The sequence below is a fragment of the Saccopteryx bilineata genome, chromosome 4 (assembly GCF_036850765.1).
Source record: "Saccopteryx bilineata isolate mSacBil1 chromosome 4, mSacBil1_pri_phased_curated, whole genome shotgun sequence".
In the NCBI taxonomy this organism is placed as follows: domain Eukaryota; kingdom Metazoa; phylum Chordata; class Mammalia; order Chiroptera; family Emballonuridae; genus Saccopteryx; species Saccopteryx bilineata.
In genome coordinates, this window is record NC_089493.1 from 146,316,720 (window position 1) to 146,329,484 (window position 12,765).

Genomic DNA, 12,765 nt, shown 5'->3' on the forward strand with positions numbered 1-12,765 from the left:
GACTGAGATGTTAGGGTTTTCTATATACAATATCATATCATCTGCAAATAATGATAGTTTTAATTCTTCTTTTCCAATTCGGATGCCTTTTATTTCTTTTTCTTGTCTGATTGCTGTGGCTAGGACTTCCAGAACTATGTTGAATACGAGTGGTGAAAGGGGGCACCCCTGCCTTGTTCCTGATCTTAAGGGGATTGCTTTTAATTTTTTCCCATTGAGTATGATGTTGGCTGTGGGTTTGTCATAGATGGCCCTTATCATGTTGAGGTATGTTCCCTGTATTCCCACTTTGCTGAGAGTTTTGATCATGAATGGGTGCTGGATTTTATCAAATGCTTTTTCTGCATCTATTGAAATTATCATGTGGTTTTTCTCCTTTCTCTTCTTTATATGATGAATCACATTGATTGATTTGCGAATATTGTACCAGCCTTGCCTCCCAAGAATAAATCCCACTTGATCATGGTGTATGATTTTTTTCATATATTGCTGAATGCGGTTTGCTAATATTTTGTTGAGGATTTTTGCATCTAAGTTCTTCAGGGATATTGGCCTATAATTTTCTTTCTTTGTGTTGTCTTTGCCTGGTTTTGGAATCAGAATTATGATGCTCGCCTCATAAAAAGAGTTTGGAAGTCTTCCTTCCTCTTGAATTTTTTGAAATAGCTTGAGAAGGATAGGAGTTAGTTCTTCTTTGAATATTTGGTAGAATTCACTTGTGAAGCCATCAGGCCCAGGACTTCTCTTTTTTGGGAGTTTTTTGATAGCATTTTCAATTTCATTTGTTGTAATTGGTCTGTTTAGGTATCCTGATTCTTCCAGATTGACTTTTGGAAGATTATATGATTCAAGCAATTTGAGGGTGTCTAGTTTTTTGGCGTATAGTTCTTCATAGTATTTTCTTACAATCCTTTGTATTTCTGTTGTGTCAGTTGTTATTTCTCCACTCTTGTTTCTAATTTTATTTATTTGAGTCCTCTCTCTTTTTTTCTTGGTGAGTCTCATTAAAGGTTCATCGATCTTGTTTACCTTTTCAAAGAACCAGCTCCTGGTTTCATTGATCCTCTGTACTTTTTCTTTAGCCTCTATGTCATTTATTTCCGCTCTGATCTTTATTATTTCCTTTCTTCTTCTAGCTCTGGGCTTTACTTGCTCTTCTTTTTCTAGTTCTTTTAGATGCAGGGTTAAGTTGTTTATTTGAGCTTTTTCTAGTTTCTTGAGGTATGCCTGAAATGCTATAAACTTCCCTCTCAGGATTGCTTTTGCTGTGTCCCATAAATTTTGAGTTGATGTATGCTCATTATCATTTGTTTCTAGAAATTTTTAAATTTCTTCTTTGATCTCAATGTTAACCCATTCATTACTTAATAACATGCTATTTATTTTCCAAGTGTTTAAATGTTTTTCAATTTTTCTATTGTGGTTGATTTCTAGTTTAATGCCATGTTATCAGAGAAAGTGCTCGATTTGATTTCAATCTTCTTATATTTGTTGAGACCGCTTTTGTGCCCTAACATGTGGTCTATTCTAGAGAATGTACCATGGGCGCTTGAAAAGAATGTATATTCTGCTGTTTTAGGGTGAAAGGTTCTGAAGATATCTATTAAATGGTGTTGATCTAATATGTCCTTTAAGTCTGCTGTTTCTTTGTTAATTTTCTTTCTTGAGGATCTATCTAATGATGTTAATGGGTTATTGAAACCCCCTACTATTATAGTATTGCTGTTGATCTTGCCCTTTAAGTCCATCAAAGTCTGCTTTATATATTTAGGTGCTCCTATATTAGGTGCGTAGATATTTCTAATGGTTATATCTTCCTTTTGGATTGCTCCCTTTATCATTATGTAGTGACCTTCTTTATCTCTAACTATGGTCTTTGTTTTAAAGTCCATTTTGTCTGATATAAGTATTGCTACCCCAGCTTTTTTTTCATTTCCATTTGCATAAAATATTTTTTTCCATCCTTTTATCTTCAGTCTGTGTGCATGTTTTGATTTAAGGTGTGTCTCTTGTAGACAGCATATGTATGGGTCCTGTTTTCTTATCCACGCAGCTACCCTATGTATCTTGATTGGATCATTTTATCCATTAATATTTAAGGTTATTACTGATATGTAATTGTTTATTGCCATTTTTTTCTTTTAAACTGTATTCCTCTTTTGCTATATTCTTTTTTTCCTTTGATCTGTTTACAACATGTCCCTTAGCATTTCTTGCAGCCTTGGTTTGGTTGCAGTAAATTCCTTGAGTTTTGTTTTTGTGTGTTTTTTTTTTTTTTTGTCTGTAAAGCTTTTTATTTGTCCTTCAATTTTAAATGATAGCCTTGCTGGATAAAGTAGTCTTGGTTGTAGGTTCTTGTTCTGCATTACTTTGAATATTTCTTGCCATTCCCTCCTGGCCTCAAGTGTTTCTGTTGAGAAGTCAGAAGTCATCCTTATGGGGGCTTCGTTGTAGGTGATAGTCTTTTTTTCTCTAGCAGCTTTTAATATTTTCTCTTTATCATTTAGCTTTGGTATTTTAATTATGATGTGTCTTGGTGTTGGTTTCTTTGGGTTTCTCCTTAATGGAGTTCTCTGTGCTTCCTGAACATGTGAAATGTTTTCCTGCCTTAATTGGGGGAAGTTTTCCTCTATGATATGTTTGAACAAAGTCTCTATCCCTTGTTCTTTCTCTTCTTCTTCAGGAACCCCTATGATGCAGATGTTATTTCTCTTCATGTTGTCACAGAGCTCTCTTAGAATTTCCTCAGACTTTTTGAGTCTCTTTTCTTTTTTCTACTCTGCTTCCGTGCCTTTATTTATTGTGACCTCTCACTCGCTGATTCGATTCTCTGCTTCATCCATCCTGCTTTTAATTACTTCCATTTTATTCTTTATTTCAGATATTGTATTTGTCATTTCTGACTGATTTTTTTTTATTATTTCAATGTCCTTTTTTATATTTGTTATCTCTTTATTTAGGTTTTCGTAATGGCCATCTATGGTTGTTCTAATATCTTTGAGCATCGTAACAATCATCATTTTAAACTCTGCATCTGATAATTTCGTTATATCTAATTCACTTAGGTCTTTTTTTGGGGATTTCTCTTGGTTTATTTGTTTTGTATTACTCTGCCTCTGCATTTTCTCTTCACAGGAGTGGCTGCGATCACGCACTCGGGTACACAAGCATTGGTGGCCTTGGCCTTTGCCCCACCCCTGTGTGTGATGTTATGTTTGGTCCTGAGGGCACTGGCGGCGAGCACCTTTGCTCAGCTGTGGGTCTCCGCCTGTTTCCAGGCTTTCACCCTGCCCTTGCAGGAGGAGCCCGCTCGAGGACTTGCTGCTAGCCTTGGCTCTACCGCTGGGCAGGACTGCGTGCTCAAGCTCAGCTTGGTAGCAGAACTCCGCCTCTTCTGGGCTTTTGGCTCCACCCCTGCGGGAGGAGCCAGCTACCAAGTCAGACTTCAAGCCTGGGTTGGACGGTAGGGGCAAGGCTGTGCTCCTGTGCCCTTGCTCAGGGGCTGGTCTCCACCCTTTCCGGGGTTCCCGCCTTTCTCCTGCAGGCTGGATTACAGGCTGCCGGCAGCTGACCTTGACCGCTTTTGCTTGCCCCCTTCTCCCCAGCCGGGCAAGATTAAGCTCACACCTGAGCCTAGTGGTGGCCAGCTGGCTTCCGCCCATGCCAGCAGAACTGCGCTTTTGTCTCCCACTGTCGCCCGCCCTCCAGCGTGCCCTCAGCTGCGTGGGTCGGGGCGTTGCAGCTCGGACCCTAAGACTCACTACTGTAGACCCAAAATCTCCCTCCTTCTATGCGACTCTGCTCTGAGTGCTGCGGGGGAGCTTGTTTGGCTGCTCTCCTGCTTCCCTTTGCTGGTATTGCTGTTTCCGGGGGAAATATTCACTTCAGCTTTGGGGAGTGACTTGTCCCAGGGGTTAGGGTGTCTATCTCCCAAAATATTTCTCCCTGTGCCTCTTAGATTACACTCCCTTCCTGTTACTCTGGTCCTCTCCTCTCTCCCCGTCCCCAGGAGCCCCGAGTGAGTGGCTGTGAGAGAGATGTTCTGTGCGGTCCCTTTAAGAAGGATTCTGGGTCTGAGAAATTAGACTCTTTCTCACAAACAGTATCCTGACTTGTTTCCAGCTAAATACTGTCCTTACAACTCTTCTGGGCTCTGGGGCTGCAGGCTGGGGCTTTGTTCCTGGGGCTCAGGACACTTTCCCCTCTGCTAAACTCACTTCCCGCCACGCGATTCTCTCCCTGCTGCCATTTGCTCCGGGGAGCTGGGCAGCCCTCTCCGCATTTCCGCTTTTCCTACCAGTCTCGGTGTGGCTTCTTCAGTGTTCCTTGGTTGAAGAGTCCTCTTAGTTTAGTTCAAAGTTGGTTTTTCCAGATGATATTTCTTAAAATTAGTTTGTAATCCACTTTGGTTCTTGGAGGTAGATGTTGGTATGTCCGCGTACTCCAGCGCCATCTTGTCTCCCCCTACTTTTGCTGTCTTGTAGTCAGCATTATCAGATGTGAGTATTGCTACGCCTGCTTTTTTTTATGTTATTTGCTTGGAGTATTGTTTTCCAGGCTTTCACTTTGAATTTGTTTTTATCTCTGTTGCTTAGGTGAGTTTCTTGTAGGCAACATACAGTTGGATTTTCTTTTTTAATCCATTCTACTACTCTGTGCCTTTTTATAGGTGAGTTTTATCCGTTTACATTTTGGGTAATTATTGACACTTATGGGTTCCCTATTGCCATTTTATACATTTTTTTTTTTTTTGCATTTTTCTGAAGCTGGAAACAGGGAGAGACAGTCAGACAGACTCCCGCATGCGCCCGACCGGGATCCACCCGGCACGCCCACCAGGGGGCGACGCTCTGCCCACCAGGGGGCGATGCTCTGCCCAACCTGGGCGTCGCCATGTTGCGACCCTCCTGGGTGTCGCCATGTTGCGACCAGAGCCACTCTAGCGCCTGGGGCAGAGGCCACAGAGCCATCCCCAGCGCCCGGGCCATCTTTGCTCCAATGGAGCCTTGGCTGCGGGAGGGGAAGAGAGAGACAGAGAGGAAGGCGCGGCGGAGGGGTGGAGAAGCAAATGGGCGCTTCTCCTATGTGCCCTGGCCGGGAATCAAACCTGGGTCCTCTGCACGCTAGGCCGACGCTCTACCGCTGAGCCAACCGGCCAGGGCCCATTTTATACATTTTTTTCTGTTTTGTGTCTTGTTTGATTCTTCTCTTTCGTTTTTCTATCCTTTGTTTTTGTTTGGTTGTATTCCATACTTCTTTCCTCTGTTGCTATCTTTTTTAAATTATGTCCATCTGTGGTGGTTTTTTCAAGGATGGTTACCATTAAGTAATGAAAAGGGTTCCTTCCCTGTTCATTGTAGTGTACTATCTTTTGAGTACTTTTCCACTCCATTGTCCTTTGCTACTGTTAATCTCTGTCCTCTCTCCATTTTTTTTTTGTTGTTGTTGTAACAGTTTAAATTTGGTTTATTGCCCTGGCCGGTTGGCTCAGCGGTAGAGCCTCGGCCTAGTGTGCGGAGGACCCGGGTTCGATTCCCGGCCAGGGCACACAGGAGAAGCGCCCATTTGCTTCTCCACCCCTCCGCCATGCTTTCCTCTCTGTCTCTCTCTTCCCCTCCCACAGCCAAGGCTCCATTGGAGCAAAGATGGCCCGGGCGCTGGGGATGGCTCCTTTGCCTCTGCCTCAGGCGCTAGAGTGGCTCTGGTCGCAACATGGCAATGCCCAGGATGGGCAGAGCATCGCCCCCTGGTGGGCAGAGCATCGCCCCTGGTGGGCGTGCCGGGTGGATCCCGGTCGGGCGCATGCGGGAGTCTGTCTGACTGTCTCTCCCTGTTTCCAGCTTCAGAAAAATGAGAGAAAAATAATTTGGTTTATTATATTCTTGGTGGAGCTTTTCCTTGTGGTTTTGTTTTGTTTTGTTCTTTGTATCTGGTTGGAAAACCCCCTTTAGTAATTCCTGGAGTGGGGGTTTTCTGATGATACATTCCCTCATCTTTTCTGTATCTGTGAATGTTTTTATTTCTCCTTTATATTTGAAGGATAGCTTTGATGGGTATAGTATTCTTGTCTGAAAATTTCTCTCTTTCTGGACTTTAAATATTGAGGTCCACTCTCTTCTAGCTTGTAGAGTTTCTGTTGAGAAATCTGATGGTAATCTAATGGGCCTTCCTTTATATGTTGTATTCTTCTTTTCCCCGGCTGTTTTGAAAATTTTTTCTTTGTCGCTGGTTCGTGCCAATTTCATTATGATGTGCTTTGGAGTAGGTTTGTTGGGGTTAAGAAAACTCGGAGTTTTGTTTGCTTCTTGAATTTGAGGCTTTAGTCTTTCCACAGGCTTGGGAAATTTTCATCTATTATTTGTTTGAATATGTTCTCCATTCCATTTTCTCTCTCTTCTCCCTCTGATATACCTATTATTCTTATGTTATCCTTTTTGATGGAGTCAGACAATTCCTGTAGGGCTTTCTCATTTTTTTAATTTTTGAGTCCCTTTCTTCTTCTCTCTGTTGTGCCTCAAGTTGCTTGTCTTCTATTTCACTAATCCTACCTTCTATCTGGCCTGTTCTATTAGCTAAGCTTGTTACCTTGTTTTTCAGCTCATGAATTGAGTTTTTCATTTCTGTTTGATTTGTTTTTATAGTTTCAATTTTCTTGGTAATATATTCTTTGTGTTCATTGAGTTCTTTTCTGATTTTCCTAAATTGCCTTTCTGTGTTTTCTTGTATATCTCTGAGTATTTTTAGGAGTTTTATTTTAAATTCTTTGTCATTTAGCTCCAAGGTTTCCAATATATTAAATTTTTTTCTCCATAGATTTTCCCTCATCTATCTGTGCTACCTCTCTGTCTTTTGTATCCATGATATTCGATTTCCTTTTCCTTAATGGTATCTGAGGGTGGTTTTGTTGATAGTACTAATGAGAATTAATAAAAAATAAAAAGTTAAAAAAATAAAAATAAAGAATAAAAAATAAATAAAATAAATTTTTATTTCCCCCCCTTTTTTCCCCTCTCTTCTCTCCCCTCCTTCTTGAGAAAATCTTGTGGTGAACTGTGAATTATATAATGTGCTAAATAAAAGAAAAACTACATATAATGGAGGGGCTTAGTTGGGGAGAAGTGATAAATGAGCACAAACAGGGGGGTATGGACCCACAAAATCCAAAAAAGGAAAAAATTTGGGTCAAGAATAAAATGATTTGCTTTTAGGTGATGGTTGACTAAGAGATATAATGAAAGGAATAAGAGGGAAACAGGAAAAAGGGAAAAAATTTTAAAAATTACTATTGTATGTAGTGGAGCAAAAACTAGATAAAATGGAGAGCCAGGGTTGGGAACACTGCTAGTGAGTTAAAAAAATGAAGAAAAAAACCCCAAAGTGACACAAAGAAAATTTTGAGTCCCAAATAAAGTAATTTGTTCATGATTGAGGATTGAATGAGAGGAAAAGTAAAGGAGAAAAGAAGAAACTAATATAGAAGGAGAAAAAAGAAAGAGGAAAACACAAAAAGAAGAAAAAAGAACAAAAGGAGTGAGAGAGAGAGGTAAGGGATTTGGAGTGCAACCCTCATAGAGAGAAAGGAAGAAGAAAGGAAAGATAATGGGAGATGTACCACTTATGGGTAATGTAGTTCAAGGAGAGGAGAGAGTAAGACCATCAGAGAATCAAATGACCAAATTGGAAGAGGAAGAAAATAACCAAGACAAGAAGATAAGAGAAACAAACAAATATTATAAAATGGGATAGGTTATAAAGTCTGTGAATTATTTTTGATTTTGAGAGATTATCTTCTTGCTTTTTCTTTTCTCTCCCTCTTCCTGGTCATTGACTCTGTACTCCGGGTACAGAGTGGCATGCTTAGGTAGAAGTTTGCAGTTGATAAGTTTTTATGGTGATGTCATATATTAGGCTTCAGTTTCGTTGACAGTCGAGGGTCATTAGCATTTGCAGGCTCCGACAATGAGAGAGTCCGTTTTCCCAGAGTCTCTCTCCTAGTCTTTCCTTCCTGAATTAGCAGCCTGATGATCCAGCTGTGGGGTTGCTGCTGCCTCTGCCTTCACGTTTAGTGTGGAACTTCTGGAGGCTCCAAGGTTAGATTTTTCTGTCTTTGGTTGAAGATCTTGTTGAATTTTGGGGGAGATTTATTGGTATTGCTCCTTACGGCGCCATTTCTCTGATGTCATTCCTCAATTACAATGTTAAGAAGTGCTCCCCCCCAAACAAAACAAAACAAAACAAAACAAAAGAAAACAACAACAAAAAAAGAAGTGCTCCCTCTTCTTCAAGTTCTTAGAAAAGCTTGAAAATAATTGGTCTTAGTTTTTCTTTAAATGTGTAGAATTCACCAGTGAAACCATCAAGTCCAGGTTTTCCTTCACTGGAAGATTTTTAATTAGTAACTCAATCTCCTCACTAGTTACAGGCTTTTTCAGAGTCTTTGTAATTCAGTCTTGGCAAGATTTGAATTTCTCAGGAAATGTCCATAGATGTACGTTGTCCAATTTTTTTGGTGTACAATTTTTAATAGTACTTTCTTATAATGCCTTTCATTTATGTAAAATCTGTAGTAAGATCCCCAGTTTCATTTCAAATTTTAGTACCTGGATTTTTTTTTTCCTCAGTCAATCTAACTAGAGTTTGTCAATTTTGTTGATCTTTTTGAAGAACAAACTTTTGGTCTCATTACTTTATTCTATTATTTTCCTATTTTCTATTTTATTTATCTCTGCTCTAATTTTGTTTCCTTCTTTCTGCTAGATTTAGTTTGTTCATCCTTTTCTAGTTTCTGAAGTTGTAAATTTAGAATGTTGATTTGAAATCTTGCTTCTTTTGTGTTTTTATTATTTTTTTTAGCTTTCAATTACAGTTGACAGTTAATATTATATTGATTTCAGGCATATAGCATAGTGGTCGAACATTTGCATAACTTATGAGATGATCCTCAAATAAGTATAATACTCATCTGGCACTGGATATAGTTATTACAATATTATTGACTATATTTCCTATACTGTACTTTACATCCCCATGAGTATTTTGTAACTACCAATTTGTGTTTCTTAATCCCTTCACCTTTCTCACCCAGCCCCCCCTCACAACATCCCCCTTATGTAGCAGTCATGTTTGTTCTCTCTTTCTATAATGTTTTTGTTTTGACTCTTTTTATCTTTTCAGATTCCACATATAAGGGAAATCATATCGTATTTGTTTTTCTCTCTGTTACTTATTTCACTTAGCATAATAACCTCCAGATTCATCCATGTTGTCACAAATTGTAAGATTTCATTTTTTATGGTTGAATCATATTTTATTGTACCACTACTTCTTTATCCATTGATATTTAATTGGCATGTTTACATTTCAAGTAAATGTTGAGAGGTGTATAGTTATTGCCATTTTATAAATTGTTTTCTGAGTATTTTTGTAGTTCTTATCTGTTCCTTTATTATTATTTTGTTCTCTTATGTGTTGATAACTTTCTGAAGACTTCTGTTTAGATTTATTTCTCTCTGTTTCTGGTATATCTCTTAGAATTTGTTTTATGGTTATGATGTACTTTACATACATCAAGTTATGTTTATAATGTCTATTTTAAGTTGATGGCTGCTTAAGTTTTAACACAGTCTAGAATCACTGCCATTTTTACTCTCACCCTTCATGTTTATGTTTTTGCCATTATTTTTTACTTCTTTTGCATGTGTGTTTGTGTGTATTCCTTATAATTACACATGATCTCCCTACTTTTACCTTTTTAACCTTTGTACTAGCTTTAATGTGGGTTGATCCACTGCTCTCAATATGGATTTGTCTTTCTCAATGAGGACTTTTTTCTTTGCAATATTTTCTTATTCATATATATCTTTATTTTTTCTTCTCTTCTTAAAGAAGTCCCTTTAACTTTTTTATTTATTTAATTTTATTTTTGTAATACTGGTTTGGTGGTGATGAACTCCTTTATCTTTTTCTTCTCTGTAAAGCTCTTTATCTCTTTTGATTCTAAATAATTGTCTTGCTGGGTTGTATAATTTTGGTTGTAGTTTCTTGCTTTTTATCACTTGGAATAATTTGTGCCAAACTCTTCTGGCCTGAAATGTTTCTGTTGAGGAATCAGCTGACAGTATATGAGAGCTCCCTTGTAGGTAGCTAACTGCTTTTCTTTTGCGGCTTTTAAGATTCTCTCTTAATATTTTAATTATTATGCATCTTGTATGGTGCCACCCAGATGATGAAGAGGTGAGAAGGGGCGTGGTTCCAGGCCCTGTTCTCTGCCGGTCTCTGCCCCAGAGCTCCTGGTGCTCACAAGCTTCACAAAGTCTCTGAGCCTGAAATTCAACCAGTCTCAGACAAGCCGTCAAAGAGAATTTTTGGTTTTATTGTTCTGCCAAATGTTGAGTAACCTTGGGGAACTTACTTTTTCTCTCTAAGACTTAGTTTCCCTACTTGAAAATTCAGAAGTTGGCTCGAATGGTCTCCACAGTCCCACGTACCTCTCAGATGGACATAAGGCTCCTGATACAATTCCTATACACACCTGTAGAAAAAAGGTCTGAGGTGCGGGGTTCAGAAGTCTCAGGATTCAGTTCTACAACATTAGAAGTCTGACTTTTCTTTTTATCTGGTCCATGCATCTGCCAGATACCTGAGAACTGGGTGCACCCTCAGCACAGCTTTTTTTTTTTTTTTTTTTTTTTAATATTTTGCCATTTTAATCGTGATGTGTCTTGTGGGGCCTCCTTGAGTTCATCTTATTTGGGACTCTGCAATTCCTGGACCTGTATGTCTATTTCCTTCAGCAGGTTAGGAAAGTTTTCAATATTATTTCTTAAAATATGTTTTCAACGTCTTGCTCTCTTGTCTTTCTGCTACCCCATGATGTGAATGTTTCTATGCTTGATGCTGTCAGACAGGTTTCTTAAACTATCCTTTTTATTATCTTTTCTTTTTCTTGTTCTCATTGGATATTTGTCTTCCAAATTGCTTATTTGATCTTCTGCCTCACCTAATATGCTGTTAATTCCACCTAATGTATTTTTCATTTAAGTTATTGCATTCTTCATTTATGGCTGAATCAATTTTTAATATTTTCTGTATCCTTTTTTATGTTTCTTATCTCCTTGTTAAAGTTCTTGCTGAGCTTATGTATTCTTCCCTTATATTCATTGCACATACTTATAATTAATCTTTTGAACTTGGCATCTGGTAGATTGCTTGTCTCCATTTTGTCTAGTTATTTTACAGAGTTTTATCTTGTTCTTTCCTTTGTGACTTTTTTTGTCTCCTTATTTTGTCTGTCTTTCTGTGTTTGACTCTATGTATTAGGTATATCTGCTGTGTTTCTCAGCCTTGTCAGGGTGGCCTTATGTAGTAGGGACCTAATGGTAGTTTTTCTGTTCACTTGAGCTGGATACTCAAGAGTGTTCCTTGTGTGGATTGTCTGTGGTCTCTGATTATAGTTGAGCCTTGATTGCTGTTGACACATCAGTAAGTAGGATTAACTCTCAAGCTGACTGGCTATGAACACTGTCCATGATGACAGCAAACAAGCTGTATTTTGGGGGCTGAACCTACAGAATGGGAATGGGAATTCACTTTAGAAAGCTTGTTCTGTCTGCTGGTCCAGACTTTTAGTGTGTCATTTTTGGTGCTAATTGAATGGTGATCTCTTGTGATCTGAAGCTGGCTCTCTGGTGTGTTGATTCTGAAGCCTCTTGGGGCTGTGGGCCAAGATGGGCTGTTGTTTTTATCTAGCTTGGGGCCATCTGGCAGTAGTTACAATATGATCTGTAGTTGGTACTATATGTGCTGGTCTTGGAAGCACCTGAGGGTAGTTATTCTGTGATCTAAGGCTGGCTTCCCCTAGTGCCATGTACAGGGTCACTTAGCAAGAGATACAGGGCACCCTGAGGCCAGCTGATACTTGTTTGGGGTTTGTGGACCTGTCAGGAAAGTCCACAACACTGGCAGAGGCTCGAGTTTGTGAGAAATGGGTGTTGAAAATGGGCTGAGTGAGGTCTCAGAGAACCATCAGGGTTTGGGCAAGAGAAGAATTATCTAGATTAATGAAAGCTCAGATTTGGTGCCTGCCTGTATTTGTAGGCCACATGGTTATGGTGGAAGGAGTTCAACAAAAGAACAATGGCATTTGCCCACACTTTGGTCTTAGAGAGAGTTTTTATTCAAACTCTTGTCTTGAAGCGAGACAACTCAGTTCATCTCTGCACAATATGGGGCAGGATCCCCTCCATTTTTAGGCAGTATGTCCAAGCCAGGCTATCCTTCCTAATTCTTAAACACCACACAAGGGTTTGACACCACCCCGCATCAAATATCTGCCCCTCTTACCAGTCTTAACATAGCTTCTTCTTTATATCCTTACTTGTAGAATTTTTGTTCAGCTAGTCTTCAGGTGATCCTCAAAGGCAGTTTTTCTGTAACTTAATTGTAATTTTGATGTGGATATGGGGGGGGGGGGTGAGTACAGCATTTACCTACTCCATAATATCAACCAGAAGTCTCTTTTTTCTTATTTAATGTAAGCATTTATAATTGTAAATTCTCCCTTAGCACTTCTTTCATTGTGTTCCATAAGTTTTGGTGTGTTGTATTTTTACTTTAACTTGTATCTAAGAATTTTCTAATTTTCCTGTGATTTGTTTTTCTATACATTGGCTGTTTAAGACTGTATTGTGTAATAGCCTAAAATTTGTGAAATTTCCAGTTTTTTTTCTGTTATACATTTCTAACTTTATCTCATTATGATTGAAG